Below are 20,765 nucleotides of genomic sequence, written 5' to 3'. Positions count from 1 at the left end.
TTTGGAATCCAGGAGCTGTGGAGGATAATGACCACACTTCCAGAATCCCTGCCACTAGGACTCCGAAAAGGAGCAGGCAGTGTGACATCAGGTTGTTTGGGTGGACCAATGGTGTCTCCAACTGATGTGCATTTCCTCAGGACACAGGCGAGCTGGTAATGCTGGCACACAGCATAGAATCAGCTGGAGCGTCTCCTTGAAGGCAGTAGTTTGCTCTAAAAATGCATTGTATTGTATTGTACATAATGAGTTCTTATAACAAACTATTTGAGAAACGATCATTTCAGGTTCCTGATAGCAAAAAAAATAACATTTGGAAGGCTATCCAAGACATAATAAATGCTGTGAGAGTCACGCCGTGTACCATTGACGAGATAAGGAAGAAGTTGTATAGTACGATCAGTATTCACGCACAAAAGAAAAGTTGGCAAATAGATTTGCTGTGCCCCATGGAACAAGTGGGGGCTTCCTCAACCCAGCATCCTCCAACACCTCTGGGAGACCTGATAGAAAGTTCATTTAAGCCAGAAAATATATTTGTGCTTTTTTAAAATGATACCTCTACCCCACCCACTTCATCCCTAGGTAAGTTTGTTAAATTCTTTTTTGTAAGGTGTAAAAGTTATCAAAATATGTTTTTTAAATCAGTAGAATTAGAAAAAATACTTCCAATTGGTGAGGTTGATCCAATACTTGAAAAATCTCTTCTTTCTCAAGAAGCTACAGCACAAATCGTCAGTCTCTGTTGGCAAACAACAACATTTCCACACATTGAAGGAGGAATACGCAATAATTATAGGATATTTTTACTCTGCCTGATCCTTTGACAAGGGGCCATTGATAAACCTGAGTCACTATTTGATTCAACGGCCAGGGTTTTTTTAAAATATTCATACACATACACAGTCCTGAAAATGTTCTCACAGATGCACAACAAATAAGATCAAAACGTTGATGCCTAACGCAGCTTTCTATTTAGTCATTGTTAAATTTATGTTCTAAGTCTAGTCCTTCGGTGAGAGACAGACATTTGTACTATGTATTTGAAAGTGGGTTTTAACATAAATTGGCTAATAGCCTATCAATGTAGAAAGGGATCACAGTGTTTATTGTCAATGTATGTGGAAATTGCTTTGTGAACCCTTATTTAATTGAAATGTTATTGAATTCTAATAAAAACTTAATATTAAGACAAACATACACTTGGCCATTGAAAACAAAATTCTTGATGAATTGAGTGTATACCTTTCAATTGAATTGGTATGCCATGCTTAGATATCCCATATGAATAATCTAGTCATATGTCAAAGTGTTTTTATGTGAACAAATCCCTTGTTGGCACTGTTACTTTTAGAAACTGGGCATTTTCCTGACATAGCCATCTAGTGTCTGCAGCCTGTTTCTGTGACACATGACTAAGAGTAGCTGACAGTTCAGCTTTGTGTTTTTATCCTAGAGATCAGCACACAATATAGAGCTTGGATGTGCCTGGATAGGCCAACACTGTCAGGATGGGAGGATAGATCTGGGTAAAGCCCTACTAACACTTGAATAGGCTGTGTCCTACCTGCTCTCAGAAGGCTGCATGCCCCCTGTAGCTAGTTTGGAACTAGGACAGGGAAGGCAGGATGCCTGGAAAATTCAAGGAAAATTCCTAGTAGCTTCTCCAACCTTCAAGAGGAAAGGCACAGGAATAAATATTTGATCCTGGACACCAACTCACCATTACACTTCTGGACCTATGTTTACTCTGCCAGGAAGGACTGTTGTGCTGCTGAAAGGACTACTACTCTGAAGGACTGCTTCTCTGAAGGACAGCTGTCCTGCTGTGTGGACGGGCTGCCATCTTGACTCGGTCAGAAGGACTGGACCTGCATCTGTTGCAAAGTGACTGCATAGGCTAGATGACGGGCCTACTGACTAGGGCCTCTAAGTACCTGGCCACCGGTTGCCCGCAATGCTCTCCTACTTACCTGCCTGGCAGTTCCTACTGTTGAGGGCACTGCTGGGTTGGGAATCAGTCCCCCAGTGTCCACCCTGCTTGAGGAGGAGGGGCACTTAACAATACTAAAGCACTGAGGGACTTCTGCATGGTGGGATTCTAGTACTAGACTACCTGAGGGCCGCAACAATCTCTTACTAGCCTGCCTGGTGGTTCCTACTCTCCAAGGCCCTGCTGAGGTGGGGCTCAGTCCTCCAGTATTCACCCAGCTTGAGGAGGAGGGGTAAGATGCTTTACACTACTGAAGTGCAGAGAGACTCCCACCATGCTGGACTATAGCGTCGCAAATAAGAAATTGGTACCTTGGTTATACGGTATGTATTTTGATTTGGAATAATAAGGAATAAAAATAAAGTACTCCCTATATTAGTGTTTATATCACTGTGACCACACTAAGTTTATTTATATCTTTTATAGTCTCCTGTCTCGTCATGACCCACAGACACGTCAAAGGTTATTACTGAATGATTTTTCTTTTTTTCTTTTTTTCAAATAAGAAAGTTTATATATCTCTCATTTCTGATTTCCAAACACGTTTGTATATACAAATAATTTTTACATATATACAATAGAATAGAAGCCCTTCGTTTCGAGTTAGGATGTCTCACCAAAACATAAAACAGACATTCCTATTGAGATCACGCAGACTCATATGAGGAAAACAATTAGGTAGAACTAATTTGTACCCAATGTCTTAACGATCCCTCAACACATTATTCAAATTAATCAAAATTATTTATATGTATCTGCTGTCTCTTTATAGTCGACGCGTTTCAGCCAATCAATTCTGGCCTCTTCAGGACTAGGGCTATTCACAATCCATCGGGTAATAGAGTCGGAAACACTTCACAACTTCTTTCATGGGCTCTTTTTTATATGTATAAACACTCTGTGCTCGCTTGTCAATCCAAATAATGGAACTATTGCTTGGTCGGTAACTCGATGATATCTATCTCACGACTACAGCATTTAGCTAGCGCTACAAGCGCTTCTTAAATACTTCTTTTACTCAATCACGAGTGCAAACGTCAGCCTTGCGCGTTCCTCTCTTCCCGGGGTCTTAAAGACTTCAAAACGTGGTACTGTTGATTAAAGTGCCAGACAGCTATTCTTAAATACTCAATATCATGGATGTGGAAAAAACGGGTTTGGAATAAACCGCACTCTCTGCTTCCAAATTTCAATTTTATGTTTCACTCGCAACCTGCAATGTACGCCTCACTACTCGAAACTTGATGCTGCTCCGTTCAGCTCAACACCATTCCGGAATGGTGTTGAGCTGAACGGAGCAGCATCAAGTTTCGAGTAGTGAGGCGTACATTGCGGGTTGCGAGTGAAACATAAAATTGAAATTTGGAAGCAGAGAGTGCGGTTTATTCCAAACCCGTTTTTTCCACATCCATGATATTGAGTATTTAAGAATAGCTGTCTGGCACTTTAATCAACAGTACCGCGTTTTGAAGTCTTTAAGACCCCGGGAAGAGAGGAACGCGCAAGGCTGACGTTTGCACTCGTGATTGAGTAAAAGAAATATTTAAGAAGCGCTTGTAGCGCTAGCTAAATGCTGTAGTCATGAGATAGATATCATCGAGTTACCGACCAAGCAATAGTTCCATTATTTGGATTGACAAGCGAGCACAGAGTGTTTATACATATAAAAAAGAGCCCATGAAAGAAGTTGTGAAGTGTTTCCGACTCTATTACCCGATGGATTGTGAATAGCCCTAGTCCTGAAGAGGCCAGAATTGATTGGCTGAAACGCGTCGACTATAAAGAGACAGCAGATACATATAAATAATTTTGATTAATTTGAATAATGTGTTGAGGGATCGTTAAGACATTGGGTACAAATTAGTTCTACCTAATTGTTTTCCTCATATGAGTCTGCGTGATCTCAATAGGAATGTCTGTTTTATGTTTTGGTGAGACATCCTAACTCGAAACGAAGGGCTTCTATTCTATTGTATATATGTAAAAATTATTTGTATATACAAACGTGTTTGGAAATCAGAAATGAGAGATATATAAACTTTCTTATTTGAAAAAAAGAAAAAAAGAAAAATCATTCAGTAATAACCTTTGACGTGTCTGTGGGTCATGACGAGACAGGAGACTATAAAAGATATAAATAAACTTAGTGTGGTCACAGTGATATAAACACTAATATAGGGAGTACTTTATTTTTATTCCTTATTATTCCAAATCAAAATACATACCGTATAGCCAAGGTACCAATTTCTTATTTGAGTCTATATTACCCAGGTACCGTTTGGTCTAATGGGTTTCCCCTGTCATACATGGACTATAGCGTCGGGCCACCCAAGGCCCGCAATGCACTCTTACTTGCCTCTCTAGTGGTTCCTATTGTTTGCGGCCCTGCTAGGGTGGGCCTTAGTCGCACAGCATTCACCCTGATTGAATAGTAGGGACCAGGCTCTTGATGCTATTAAAGCGCTGAGGGACTCCTGCAATGTGGAACTCTAGTACCTGACCACCAGAGGCTTGCAACGCTCTACTACTTGCCTGCCTGGCGATTCAGACTGTCTGCGGCCCTGCTGAGGTGGGAGGGACCAGCCATTTGACACTACTAAAGCACTGAGGGACTCATGCTGCAATGGACTCTAGTACCAAGCTCACCAGAGGCCCGCAGCACTCTCCTAATTGCCTGTCTGACAGTTCCTACTTTCTGCAGCCCTGTTGGGGTGGGACTTGGTCCCCCAGCGTTCAAGTGCCTGACTTGGAGAGGCCAGGCACTTGACACTACTTAAGCATAGAGGGACTCCAGCAGCACAAGACTCTAATACCGCCCATCCAAGGCTTGCAACACTCTCCCAATTGCCTGCCTGGTGGTTTGTTCTGTCTGAGGCCCTGATGGTGTGGGACTTGGTCCCACACAGCCTCCACCACCATGAGGAGGAGGGGACAGGCCATGCATTTGACACTACTAAAGCTCTAAGGGAATCCTGCATTGCAGGAAGTGCACAGGCATGCCCAGGCAACGCCTGGGAAAACCCAGGCCAAGGGTGGCCTGTCTGCACCCGTACATGTCCATAAAAGCCTGGGCTGGGCCAACCCTCTAAGATTGGCATCCAACCTAAGAATTTTAAGGTGAGTAACTTGTTAGATGCCTTGTGTGCTCATTTGTATTTCACTGAATATGGAAAAGCACAAGACTGTTTGATGCCATGACCCCACACAGACAGTCCCACACAAACCAAGCAGCATTGACACTATGGGGCTGATATCGAGTCTGGTGGTCCATGGACCGCCAGTCTCATAGGGGCACAGCAGTGGGGGTCTCCTGGCCGCCCTTTTACAAGAAGGGTGATCAAACCATAATGTTGCCACAGCCAACAGGGAACCACTATTCCCTGGTGGTGGTGCGGCAGTGTAAAGGCAGTAATATGCTTGACAGGACCGCAAGCATATTACAAGCATATTACAAGTGTCCTCTCCACTATGGTTTTCATGGCAGTTTCACAGCCATAAAACCATGGCGGAGAGGAAACAAGGTGCTTTAAACTCTGTGGATGCACATTGGGGTGCACAACATGTGCCCCCCTGTATGCATGCCCACCAGTTGCTGCACAGCATGGACTTTAAACTCCATGTCATGCAGGAACTATGTAGTGTTCTCACATCATGCGCAGCGATGCGATTTGGCTCTGTACTCTTACTGGCCGTGTGACGGTTGGTTTCCTACGGTTGGCACCTCACTTACATCACTTCTTCACGACTGGCTCGTTATTACATCTTTCTTGGCGAGGTGGACGAGTTTTCAGTAAGTTCCCACACAAAACCCACACGTACAGAGCATGGTTTATGAATTGAATATCCAGAGGAGGAGCGTAGTAGATTAAAGGATGAAGTGACATAGGTTGAAATAGACATTGATGTACACAGAGTAACGCCGGTTGCACTCTAGATTCCAGTCACTAATGGAGAGACTTTCAAAAACGTCAGAAAGGAATTCTTCCGGAAGAGGTGACCGTGTGCACCGCCTGCATATGACGTGTAAGCTGATGGTAGAGCCGAGATGCATCTTTCCCTAGAGGCCAGCATTCCTCAGTCCTCAGCGGGGGCGTACAACAGTCGGCGATACAAGTCAGCTTCATAACTTAAGCACACTCGGGGGCTCCTTCAACTCTTTCGTGTGTGAGGGGCAATTTATTATTTTCTCTTCACAGAACGTTTTCTTCAATCCTGATGATAACAACCTTGTCCAAAACTACTATTTAGCTGCGAGGCAAGCTATATCTGGTACTGTTATTGTATTTTGTTCATTTCACCCTCCTCAGTGCACCCACCACATCCTGGTGACACACACTCCGTTGGTTTTTATCCTCAATTAAAGCATGCAAAGGCTCAATGGTGGCATGCACACCTGTTCATTTATAAATGAGAGCATTGGATCACAGCTATCGGAGACCAGCACACCCTTGTACAACCACTTGTTTATCATAGCGTGCACTGGCTTACACGGTGTCACGCACACCTGACATTCAATTACTAGACATCACTAGGGTTACAAAATCTTCTATGCAATTCAATGTTTACTGTTTACAAAATTGCTATTTGTGATATCTCTCTGCACTCCCCTTTTTTTATATATATTTCTTTGGCTTTCCATCCTTTATCTTCAACAACTATTCAGGCTGTGCAACCTCCTCCTCCATTTCTTGACTCACCAGGTGAACCACCTGTAAAATGGCGACATTGGCTTGATGCTTTTGAAACATATTTAGGGGCAATTAGTGCACACAGATTCAGACCAGAAATGAAAATCTTTTTACTCTTACACTCTCTAAGATTTGAGCGGAGGGCTACCCTCAAGCACTTGCCAGAGGAAGAACCTATAGAAGGGGAAGAACAAGATGGATATCAGAGCACAGTTAGGAAATTAGCTAAGAGCTATGATGTTCAGCCGAGCGTAGTTGTGCTGAGATATAAATTCTTCAAACCAGTGCAAAAGAGTGATGAAGACATGGACACATACATAACAACTCTTAGGAAAATGATTGCTGATTGCGAATTCGAAAATTTCAGTGAGCAGCTGGTTTGTGACCGGTTCATGAGCCAATGCTCTGACAGAACAATTAGACAAAAGCTATGGTCTCTTGAAAATCCCTCTTTGGAAGAGTCCATTCGGATCTCAAAAAGCATTGAAATTTCACAAGTATCAGTGAAAGAACTTGGAGCAATACTCCAGGAGTTGTAACTCCAGTACGCCTTCCCAATTATAAGAAAAAAAAAGATAACCCACAGTCCAGTTTTTTCAGAAGAACTGACATTTGTTTTAGATGTGGTAATTCTGTTATACTAAAAATGTGGTGTGTTGTTCATGTGGGAAAGTGTGCCATTTTGTCAAATTATAGCATGTTGGAATATTAAAAAAAAGCACGCCAGACTGGCGAAAACTCCTAATCTGGTCAGCAGCCCATCCACTGCTTTGGCGGTGTGGTAGCAGGGCAGACTGGGCATCGCACTGCCAAAGTCATAATCAGGCCCTCTGTTTGAGCGTGCAGTGGCAGTTGTTACAAATTAAATTGACTAAACAGGACTGTGGCCATTCCTTGGCTAGGGGAGCAGAGTTGATGGTTTATTAAATGGAATTGTGGCCTCTGTGTCCAATGTAATCAGTAGCCCTGTGGAGGAAAGTGACACTAGGATGACAGGGCAATTGTATCCCCCAATTGTCTAGGAGTCCAGCAGGGAGCCAACGTCAGCACAATAAATTCTGATTCACCTCTGACGCCATCTGCAACCCCAGGTCAAATTTTTCCATCTCCCCATTTAACCTGCAACCATACGCAGAAAGCACTTATTTCATGGGCAAAATCTAAGACGGCTGAAATACCGGTACGGGGGGGCTCAAGTTTTTTTACCACAGGCACAATTAACATTGATGATATTTAAAAGAATTTTGCAAGCACTCTGGAGGATAAACTACAGCTCAATTAAAGCACCTTGAGTCAATTGAGTCCCAATTAGCCACTTTTTTTTAAATTGTGCACTACATTGGCGGTTGGTGCCTCACATGCCATAAGAATATCTGGACCATTATCCAGCAGGAAGTCATTGACACACACATGGAATGATCGATCTCATGACCGAATTATTCCCTAGGCTCCTGTAACATCATCTCTACCCTCTCTCCCCCCCTGCCTGGCAACACAGGGTATTCGAAATCATGGGTGTAAAGATCTTCTGGGTATTTCACTTGGCTTAGGAGGTGATAAAGAAGATATTATACCTGGATTATCAGGAGTATTTGGTCACGAAAGCACGCTGAAACACAAAGGGGAGATGGTGGACACAAGGACACATTTTTAATCCACATAACTTTGCATTTCCCCGCTGAGTGCTGTCCTGATGTCCTTATCATTGCAGGGGTACCGCCCTTGCATGAAGACAAGAGAGAGTCCTGGCCCAAGCTATTAAACAACAATACACATTTGCTTGGTGTACATAAGAACTTTAATACTGCAGAGAGTCGGGAAATTATCATGGCTCGAAGGGTAGGTTGAATTGGCCCATCCAGGAAAAACATCACTGGGGATTGTATTGTAGTCAACTTTAGGTGCCTTGAAAGTGTGAGAAAACTAATGAATGTACTTAATGACAGTGGCAATAAATGGCCCAAAGATTGTCACTCTACCTCTGGGATTCTTCTACAACTGGATAAATAAATACTTCATCCAACTGCCATCACCCTCAGCCTGGGTGGGGACTGATAAGTGAAAATAGGTTTGCAGTTGTATAGGACAGTAATGAGATGGATTGGATAACAGTCCTGAAGGGGAAAGAAAAGGGCCTGCCAATGGCATTGTTAGTTGCATTGTACCTCAAAGAATTTTTAATCTGGCCTCTAAAGCCACAGCAGTGATATCACCACTCAGTGCACGATGAGCTTGAGGATATTATCATCAACAGTCCCAAAAATAATTTGAAGAGGGTCCTTACAAAGGATTTTGCGCACATCATTTCAACACCTGCTTCCCTGCCTGCGTCTAGTAGGAAACCGGAGTTAAAAATAATAAGCTGGAACATTGCAGGTTTCCTCTCCAAGATATCTATACCCAATTAGCAAAAGTTCATTAAATCATATGATTTTTTTTATTGTAGAAAACCTGGAAAATGAATCCCATAGTTTTTGAAAGATATAGGTGTTTTAGCCTCTCAGCAATTCCATCTCACTCTGGCCATCATCAGGTGGGTTGTCTATTTGGTTTAATCTCTTGTCGGAGGCTCTGTAGCAGCAGTAAACACTCCTGGAACTGACTTTCAGGCAGTCTCATGTAAGGGGGCTTTGACTTTATTGTTTATTAATTTTGATAATACATTTTTTTTGAATGTCCCCAACCAAAAATGGCAGATTTTATTTTCATCATTCATTGCATCTCATGTAAACAATAAATCCCAGCAGGGCCAGCAAGTGTACCTCTGCCTAGAGGAGACTTTAATACTAGACTACACTGCCAGAGGGTGAGGAGGGTCAATGGACTACAGTAAAGCAGATGAGGGGGGTAAAGAGCTACAGTAACTTGCTGCCTCCTCTTTATACATATATTTGGAGCAGGTTGGGAAAAGCATGCAGGACTTGACTACTTTTAGAGGAACAAACAGTATATCCATCATTGATCATGTTTTTTATTTCTCATAACCTAAGGCAATCACTGACACATGGCATAATTGTTAGCAGCAACTTCGGAGACCATAAACCAATCGAGGTAACTCTGGCTGCCCCTTATGGAGAGACTTATCCGGAAGTGCAGCGTCTTAACAATTTATTCCCAACTACAGACAATCTAAGATTGTGCTGAAAGCTGCCTGACCTGCCCCCACCAATGTTTCTCAATAAGGTGATAGCTGAGAATCTACAGTTGGTCTTGGGTTATTTATCTGAGAATAATAATAGTGAAACAAAAGTCATCTCCTTTACGGCCCTTTATAATAAAATTAGACTCTCCCTTCTAATACATGTAAAACCAATGCCCCAGTGCCCTCGTTGGTTTGACTATGTAAAATCACTTCACTGTCTTGTCGCCATAAATACAGAGCCATGTGACCGCATATTTGTGATTGCTCAATGGAAGGCTTACGGAGCAGCCACAAGTAAGAGAAGGAATTAAGTTATTCCTTAGCAGTGGTCTTTAGTAACTTGCACTCCCAGAACACAGGATAGCAAGACATTATGGAAGGGTGTGTTTAGCATGCACACTCTAGAATAGGCTAGTACGATGATTAGTTGCCACATAAGTGGGAGTAGTCAGTGGCACACTTTGTAGACATTCACACAGATGGAAATCCCACTTGCCTACAGTTATTGTATGGGGAAGTCCCACTTCCTCTAACTATTTTGTTGCAGGAAGCGCCAACGCCAATTCAGGGAAATTCAAGAGAAAAAGGAGCATGGCCTGCTGGCGTCCCATTGACATTATCAAATGCAATGTAAATCTGGGGACTCCACTGTTAACAAATGTTTATATTAGCTTAAACTACTCCCTAATTCTCTGCTCCTGGGTCACCTGGGTTATTGTCCTGCCCCATTTCCCTGATCGATAGTCAAGCTAAATTTTGGCAAGAGTACTGTAAAACAGAATAGTAGACTGGACCAATGAAAAAAAGGTATTAAACGTATGTCAATATTGTCTTTGAAGCGGCATAGGGAAAGTCGAGCAATGTTTTACCTTAAGTTTGACCATTGGGAAATATACTCCTGTCAATGGTTTTTGACTGTGTCAATTGGGCAAAGCTGTGGCAACTGCTCATCAAACTAATAAAAATGGACCCATCAATATTAGATTTGTTGATTTCTTTCCATACAGGCACTAAGGCCTGAGTGAGGTTTGGGAACCAGGGGGAAGTTTTGGATTTGTTTAGTATTGTCTGGGGGGTCCGCCAGGGGTGCGTATTAGCTCTGCTTCTTTTTAATCTATATATAAACAATCTTACCAAAGAACTTATTAAGAGCACGAATATGCATATGGTGAGTGGTATCCCATGCCGTGCATTACTTTATGCAGATGATAGAATTCACTTTTCGATGCCCCACCCATCTCTATTTACATATGTGAGTTAGCATCATGTGACTAACTGATGAAGTACGTATATATACACGTTTCTGCATTACTCCTGCTCCTTACATGATTATTCAGTTATATGTGTGATGATATTATTTTTCTTAGCTCAGCTCATGTGCCTCCATTTTGTGTATCACCCAGAACCTGCGAGTCACACTCGCTCATCCACCCCTCCCGTAGGAATAGGAAATTTCACTAATGCAGCAGTTTTCGTTTCTCGGCTAACTGTGGCCGAAACTAACAAGTCTCTTATCAGTAATGTTCTCATGCACCAGAGACGCTGAGGCTCAGCTCCGCGGCCTTGAGCAAAGATAGCAATGTATCCCTTGCAGGTGCAGATGCCTTCTGTATGAGGACATTGTTCCTCTGTCTGGGTTTCAGTAATTTTCCAGAAGGGGCGTACCCCAATGTACTGTACCACATTATAATGTATTGCTGTGATGGTATGAGTCAGTCCTCTCGGCGCACTCTTAGGGGTGAGGTCGGACAGGCCCTCTCATATGGGAGTTTGTGGCCTAATAAATTTACTCTGTTTATTCTTCTCCACTGTCCGGCTGACTTTTTACTGAGTTACTATAAGTGAGTGCGGTAAGTCACTCGGGTGGATTTGAGCCACGCTTATCAGATGGCGCCCGAATAGGGACCCCGCGATAAAGATCTTTCTCACAAGTAGGGGGGTAGCAGAAGACCGGGGACCCGCTGGTCGGCACGGTGGGTACGGGTACCCATCTGATGCCGAGCTTGGTTCTCGCAGCGCTGCCCCACCCTGCTGATCGGGAGAGGTCCCGGTTCGGATCTTATGCCGGGGTCCAGAAGGCGGAACCTGGAGCTGACCGTGTTGGTCCTGGCAGCCGGAGGTGGAGAACGGTAGAGGTCGGTACCGCGTACGGAAGGTGAGTGGTCCACCTGTGATTGTTTGAGGAGCTGGTGTGCTCCTGGGGCTAGTGTGCTCCGGGGAACTCAGAGTGCGAGTAGGCGCTCTGACAGACTTAACGAGGTTGTGAGAATATTTATGTATATTGTTTGCAGTGATCCGACCGGGTGGTACTGTGGTGAAGGCGTGGCTCATTACGGGCAGACTCCGGAGCTTACCCTGAACTTCTAGAGTGGTGGTTCAGTGGAGGTGAGCCCTGGGTCTCCTGTGGTAAAGTGCGCAGTGAACCATAGTGCCGCTCGGGTGGCGGATGTGTTCTCCATCCTCAGAACAGTTAGTGTACTGTTCGGTCTGCGGGAGGGTCTAGGTTCCCCCGGACTTGGTCGACGGGCCTTGTCCCATTTGGTAACACGTCTTTGGAAGGATTTATATGTGTAGGATGTGTATGTGTTTGTATGGTTCCCCAATGTATATTATATGTGTGTGAACGAGCTCGAGCTAGTGATTCAAGGTGACGAATTTTATGAGGAAGTGTTTTATTTTACATCGGAGTAAAGATGCCGTGTTTCAGTAAGTTACGATGTTTTGGGTGTTGTTGTCGTGTATCAAACTCTAGATTGGCTGAGAGCCAACCTGCACCTCTAGAGAGCACTCCAAACTTTGATATGTACGTCAAACACGGGTTGCCCCCGATCCTGTTTGGCACTTTATGGCACCGATATACTGCTGATAATGTGGATTTGCAATGGCCCTTGACCGGTTCATTCGAGGCAGCTAAATTGGATTATTTGCAAGATAAGTTATTTGCTAAGCGTAGTCGTCAAAGTATGTTCGATTCTTTAGGAGTGTGGCAGAAGGAAGTTAGGCAACGTAAGTTGAGAGAAGAGAGGGCGGCTCTTAAAAAGTCAGTACAGACAATGGCGCAGAAAGGGAGAGAACACACAAAGAATGAGAATGAGCAACGTTTGGAGCGCACAGATAGGCTTTGCAGGTTGAAAGAAAATAAAAGTTATGTAGTATGTGAAGATGAACAGGATGAGATGGAAGACATTTTGAATACTCGACCCCCTCCTCCCTATGCCCCGCAGTCATTGTATCCCACACTACCAGCTCCCGCCTCTACTAGTGGGGTTTCGGGTTCACAAGCTAGTGCCCCGCACCAGCCCGGCGCAGCGATTTCTGCCTCCCCATCACCATTGACACCCCTCATTTCTTTACTCCTGGCCAGTTCCCCCGCTCCCTCCCAATTTTCTCTAGCACTTCCTACTGTTTCCGCTAGCACTACCCCTAGTCAGGAGATGTTAACGCCGAGTAGAGGCGCAGGCAGCGGACTGTTTTCGCAGGTACGAAAACTGCTTACGCGTTCTACGGTTGGTTTGGATGAGAAAAGTGTAGTGGCCAACCAGGCCTGTCAGTGGGCTAGGAATAACATTTATTCGTTTGAAGACATTTGGTCCACAATGAAAGATCTTGAGCCTTTGATGCAGCAGCACGCTTTGTGGCACATGTCAAATGTACTAATATCGTTATGGGAGCAGGGGTATGGAGGTGTGGCTCCAGCGACGTTACGAGATATACAAAGTGGAGCCTACAGAACTAATACTGGGGTGAAGGAGGTGATGCGCAGTCTGCGTGCCATATTACAGTACAAAAATGAACTGCCCTCTGCAGGTACACCCCTTTTTCCAGGTATACATCCAATGCGTGAAGTGCACCCTATCTTTCATCCCGAGATACCCGAGATGGTAGATCCGGTCACGAATGCTGTAACCAGGAACAGGGTAGATGCACATTTCCAGGAGCAATGGGTATATACGCCATGGAAGAGAAGTGAGGTACTGGCCTTAAAGGCCAGGTTGCCAGATTCTAGAAAGAACCCGACTGCATATTATAAAGAACTGACGGAAGCTGCGTCTTCCACAGTAATGACTTTGGCTGATATTGAACTGTTTTTCGGGCTTCTGGTCCCAGTCGATGTGTGGCGGCAGGTGAAGGGTACAGATCATTCAGAGGAATTGGGTGGTACGTGGCAAAAGTTGCAGGATTTGGACAAAGAACGTAAGCCGGGGTAGAAGCCAAAAGATGAGATTCTGGCATTACCGGGGCGAATTATTAAGTATATGCACACCCTCATTCCCCCGAAAAAGGTGGACTGGGACAAGTTGACTGCTTGTAAGCAGAAGAAGGATGAGGCAGTCTCGGATTTCTTTACGAGGTTTGAAGAGACGTTTATGGATTTCAGTGGACAGGATGTGTCACAGGACGGAGGGTTGCGACTCTTTGTTAATAGGTTTGTAATGAACTTATTACCAGAGATTTCGGCAAGGTTGCAAGCGTCGGAGAGTACGTGGACGACGTCCTCTCCCTCCGGCATTCTCAGTATGGCTCAGTATTACGAACACAGAGAAAATGAAAGTAAGGACAAGCAGGAAAAGAAGGCTAAGGATTTGAATACGAGGGTTTTGCTACAGCAAGTGTCTAGGGGTCGAGGGAGAGGTGCTTCGCCTGGGGGTTCGGGACGAGGAGGTGGCGGCTATGGGAGAGGTGACAATAGAGAGAGACTGGGACCGAATCAGTGTGCGAAATGTAAGCAAGAGGGACATTGGTGGAGAGATTGTCCTCTGTTTCAGTCGAACGCCGGTCATGGCCGAGGACGAGGAAGAGGTGATCCCGGGAGACAGACTGTACGGTCAGATGGGGGCGGGAGGCCAGGAGGAAATTATTTTGACAATAGTGCAGATAGACAACACTTACAAAGGGGTGGTGGTCAGTATTACAATGATGATTATTCTATGGACGATTTGACAGGATTCTCCCATAACTAGGACAGCGTAGGACAGAGCGAGGGGCCAGTGTCTGTGGAAGTTGATCAAAGGGGACCCTATGTCAGGGCGGACTTATTGGGGTCTCAACAGAAATTTCTAGTAGATACGGGTGCAATGAAAAGTTCAGTGGCTCATTCTCAGGTCCCAGGGGCGGCTCTGTCTGGCAAGAACAATATCTCTGTGGGTTTTTCAGGTACCCCGGTGATTAGCCCCATTTCCAAACCACTTACCCTTACGATTGGCCCTTTCCCTGTTGATTCACCCTTTTTGCTGACTTCAAATTGTGGAGAAAATTTACTGGGTTTAGATTTGTTGAAGAGATTGCATGCTACCATTTATTGTTCTCCGGACGGCGTGTATCTCACGCTGGGCCCTACTGTCGCTCGCCCACTGCAATGTTTCTCTAAAGATGACCCGCTACCACCCGAATTCAAAGGAATACCCGACAGTTTATGGGCTACCAATGATACAGATGTGGGTAAGATGGACATTGCCCCTGTAACGATAAAGGTTAAGATGGGAGCGAAATTACCCAGGATACCACAGTATAGAATACCTAGGGAGGGAGAGAAAGCCCTGTTACAAATTATACAAGATTTGATTCGGTCAGGAGTAGTGGAGGAGACAGACTCGAACATATGTAACAGCCCCATACTGCCGATCCTTAAAAGGCGGTCACCTGATGCTGCAGATAATACTCCTGACGTCTATAGGTTTGTGATTGATTTGCGCCATGTGAATAAAGTAGTGGAGCCTCAATATCCGGTGGTGTCGGACATCACTACGATACTGACAATGATTCCCCCATCTGCCAAGTATTTTTCTGTTCTGGACTTGAAGAATGCTTTCTTCAGTATTCCAGTACATGAAGACAGCCGTTATCTCTTCGGATTCTCATTGGCTGGCCGAAGTTTTAGGTTTACGAGAATTCCCCAAGGTTACACAGACCGCCCGAGTATATATAGTCAAGCACTAAAGGCACAATTGGACGAATTGGAACTTCCACCTGGCAACGTTATGTTGCAGTACGTGGATGATATCCTGATAGCATCGGACGATGAGGAAGGTTGTCGGGATGCTACGATCAAACTGCTGCATCATTTAGCCAAGAGGGGGCATAAGGTGTCTCTTCCAAAATTCCAATATTGTCGAACGGAGGTCACCTACTTGGGTCACCTCCTTTCGAAAGTGGGGAGGAGATTGACGCCAGAGCGCATAAAAGCGATAACTAATATGAATGTACCTAACACGCAGCGAGAGGTGCGCGCATTCTTGGGCATAACATCGTATTGTCGCCAGTGGATACCTAACTATGCATTACTAACAAAACCCCTATTGTATCTGACTACTAAAGGGGTGCGCGAACACCTACCCTGGACCCCTGCATGTCAGGAAGCGTTCGAGTCACTAAAAACTGCTTTATGTTCTGCACCCGTTCTGGGAACACCTGATTACCAGAAGCCTTTTGTGCTTTATGTACACGAGGCGGAAGGTTGCACGTTGTCTGTCCTAACACAGTGTTTCGGAGGGAAGCAGAGACCCTGTGCTTACTTCTCTGCGATGCTCGACAATGTGGCAAGAGCGCTGCCGAGCTGTCTGAGGGCCACGGTGGCTGCTGCGGTCTCCATAAGACAATCGGCAGGGCTCGTATTGGGTTCAGATCTCACAGTGATGGTACCGCATGCTGTGGACATTTTGCTAAATAGAACACAGACGCAGCATTTAACTAGTGCTCGTCTCACCGGTTATGAGATGACCCTCTTTGCACCTCATGTCACGATAAAAAGGGGTGCCACTCTGAACACTGCCACGTTGTTACCTATCCCAACAGATGCAAAAGATGATGACATACATGACTGTTTGTTTCGGACAGAGGAGGAGAAGAAAGGGAGAGTGGATCTGACGGACAAGCCCTTAGATGATCCGGATGGGGAATTGTATGTAGACGGGTCTTGTTTCAAGCTTGCAGATGGTACATCGACGGCAGCATATGCAATTACGACATTACAGACAGTAGTGGAGACTTCTAGAATACCTTACAATTCGGCCCAGGCTGCAGAAATTATAGCCTTACTGAGAGCATGTGAACTGAGTGAAGGACTGGACGTGAACATTTATACCGACAGTCAATACGCCTTTGGCGTGGCTCATAATTATGGGCGACTGTGGGCAGAATGGGGATTTTTGACTTCACATGGACAGCGTATACAGCATGGTCCGTTGATATTACGATTGTTAACAGCATTGACGTTACCCAGGCGACTGGCTGTGATAAAGTGCAGTGCACATAAGACAATAGTGGACGATGTGGGACGAGGCAATGCCTTTGCAGACCAAACAGCAAAAGAGACTGCCCGGACAAAACTACCACGAATGTTTGTGGCAGGACCAGCTAGATGGGTACCAGACGTTAATATATTTGCAGATACGGTACAGAGTGTAAAAAATATACAGGAAAAGGCAACTGAGCAAGAGTTGAGGGCTTGGAAAGATGGTGAGGGGAGGCTGGACTCTGATGGGTGTTGGACAGATGCGACTAACAAAAGACGATGGTTACTCCCGAATGCATACGTTCCCCCGGTAGTGACAATGGCACATGGTCCGGCACATATCAGTGCCAAGGGTATATGCAAACTGCTGGACCCGGTCTGGAGTAATAAAAATATCTCTAAGATGGCGACACATCTGGTCCAGCAGTGCATGGTTTGTTTGAGACATAATCCAGGGAAGGGAACACCTGTACCAGCGGGGAACTTTGCACCTCCTTCTTTTCCTTTTGAGGTGATACAGATGGATTATATAGAAATGGAACGCATTAACAATTTGAAGTATGTCCTTGTAGTCGTATGCTCTTTTAGTAGATGGGTGGAAGCATATGCCACTAAGGACTGCACAGCCATTTCTACAGCTAAAATGTTGATCAAGGAGTACTTTTCGCGCTTCGGATTGCTTAGGGTGATCTGGAGTGATAACGGTACATCCTTTAATGCTGAGCTCATCAAACATATATACGAGGGTTTGAAAATATCACAAAAGTTCCATGCGGCCTTACATCCCTAAGCCGCGGGTTTAGTGGAGAGATTTAACGGTACGCTCAAATTGAAAATGGCAAAAACACAGGAGAGTACAGGACTCCGTTGGCCAGATGCCCTTCCCTTAGCTTTGCTTTCTGCCAGAGTTACTGTTAATTCCAGAATGGGGGTCTCCCCACATGAGGTAGTTTTTGGCCGCCCAGCCAATGTGTGGGGGGTACCACGTCCGAAATGTTTCTCCCATATTGAGTACCTACTGTTGACAGACTACTTGTATGCTTTGACTAAAGATCTTCATTCTATTCATCAACAGGTAGCAGACACCCTGAAGCCGTTGCCGGAGGGGCCTGGCCACAAGATCCAACCAGGTGACTACGTCGTTGTCAAAAGATACCAGCGGAAATCCTGCCTGGAGCCCCGCTGGTCTGAGCCGCGCTTAGTTTTGCTGGCGACACGCACCGCACTTCGAGTGGAGGGCAGGAAGGCGTGGACCCATGCATCGCATGTAAAGAAGGTCCCCCTGCCGTTACCCTATGACAAATGGGTGAAGGAAGGCGTTGCTGACGAGGAACATGAGCAATTACCCAGCTACATTCCCTTTTCTGATGCCTCACTGAGGGGAGAGGAGCAAAGTGAAAAGTCAAATGAAAAGTCACATGCAGAACAAAATGCACCAAGATGAAGAAGAGAAAAAATAACAAGCTCCGATACTCCCGTTGATACTAGTGACAAGGCATTAACGGGTCCAGCTTTTGCTACAGATACACCCGTTTTGTTCACTGACCCTGAAGTGCGAGGGAGCACTCGCTATAATCTGCGGCCCCGGAAAAAGTAAAGTTGTACGGGACTGAACACTGGAAGAAGGGCTTAGTGGAGATTATGTTGAAAAAAAAAAAAAAGAAGAAGATTTAGTGATAGGGATGGACTTGTAAGAGCCCTGGTGTTTAGCCGAAGATTCTGTTCTATGAGACTATAGAGTGGTGTGGGGGGCCCAGATTAAGTGCTCCTCTGTTACAGCTGCTGTGTGATAAGCGACGTGGGAGTAAGGTATGGACGGTAAAAGCCTGCCTGTGAGGCTTTAACGGACACAGGGAGAAGATCCCTTTTTAGGGTTGAAGAACCCCTCTGGCCGGTTTTAGGACTGTCTGGGACTATTTTTTTTAGTGTATCTTTCCTTTTCCCTTTTTCCATTTTTTTTATATATATTTTTGCATTTTTTAATATGCATCCTTTTGGCCGTCCCATTCCCGACGAGGAGCAGCCCTTTACGGCGGATGTATGACGTTACAACGCATACTTTTACTCCGCATACCATTACAACGCGGTATTCACAACGCATACCGTTACAACGCATAGCGCTTTGGGGTGCTGGATAGTGGTAAGTATAATTTACTATTCTAACTCCAGTCCCCGTGGACCCTAGGGAAGGTGTTGGATAGTAAATTAAACTTACCTCTTATCCTAGAGCGCCCCCCAGCGCTATGCGTTGTAATGGTATGCGTTGTAATGCCTGCATTGTAGTGGTAGTGCGTTGTAAAAAATGCGTTGTAACAGGTGAATACCCTTTACGGCTCCTCGGAGATTTGAGCCTGCTTCCCCCTGGTTGGCCCTTTCCCGAAATGGTAAAATAGTGTTTCTTATAATAGTGCTTATTGCCTTCCTTGTGACTCTTGGTATATTGTTTTTCCTGGATAAGGCTTATCCTATACATGTGTTTGCACCCACACCTTCTGCTATTCCTGAACATAATATGATAACGGTGGATTATGGTGAACGACTTCTTAGACGAGGTTACAAAGAAAATGTTTTCATTAAGACTTTGCATCATGCTCATGCCACTTACAATGTCACTGACTGTTGGGTTTGTGGGCTTTTGCCTTCTGCTGCTTACAAGAAGGATAGATTTTTAGCGCTTCCATTGACACCTGTGAATAGTTGCGTGGGATGGTATACTCTGATAGGTCTTGTAAAATATTTTCAACAGCCAGATTTCCTGACTCCTCGACTGCAAGACAGAGGATCAACAATGACAATACGAGTTCGCCCTATGCCCCCCTCTTCCCTTGGACGGCTATATACTGATGGACGTTTTGATCAGACATTCATAGAGACATGTGAGAAAAAGGTGGGACTCCAAATGATACTGACAAAGTTAGAGAGAGTTTTTTACGGTTGAATTCCTCCCTGTCCTACAGATATCCACCAAAAGGGAACGGTACTATCAAGTCTTTAATACCCTTGGCTGTAGTGGGTCCGTCACCATTTTTTGTATAGAGGGAAGGGGCCCCATTAAGGCTGGCAATAGTTCTTGTAACGTAACAGCCTCGATACGTTTACCCCTTAGTCCATCTTTGGTTACTCCCCCCAGCATTTACTTTGTGTGCGGAGATAATGGGTACTTATGGTTGCCCGAAGGTTGGGGGGGGTATGCTACCTAGCTTATATGATTCCACCCGTGTATGTGGCACCTTCTGACTATCACAAGACTCATCGTAGGTTTCCCAGTTCACCAGAACAGCGTAAAAGGAGGGAACTTCAGGTCGACGACGTAGACCAGACAGACACTTCCCTGCAACAATGGACAGATTTTTCCAAGGGTCTCTTGCCTTTTTGGGGTCCGATATTTAATAGTAGGGCCATTCGACAACTGTCCAGGGTGATGGAGAAGGTAGTACTTACTGAAGCAGACATTGCGACAAATATGTCTGTTGAGATTCAGGCTATGAGATTATTCACGATTCAGAACAGGATGGTGCTTGACGTCATCCTTGCAGATAGGGGTGGGGCCTGTCGCGTCATCGGGACGTCTTGCTGTGTATATATACCAGACTCCGCCCCGACAGTTAACTTGGCAGTGCAGAAACTCCATAGATTAGCGACTGAACTTCACCAGGATAACGGGACATGGTCACTACAAGGGTGGCTATGGGGTGTTTTCTCCTCTTGGGG

This window comes from Lissotriton vulgaris, chromosome 4_1 (assembly GCF_964263255.1).
Source record: "Lissotriton vulgaris chromosome 4_1, aLisVul1.2, whole genome shotgun sequence".
NCBI lineage: Eukaryota > Metazoa > Chordata > Amphibia > Caudata > Salamandridae > Lissotriton > Lissotriton vulgaris.
This window is presented reverse-complemented; position numbering follows the sequence as displayed.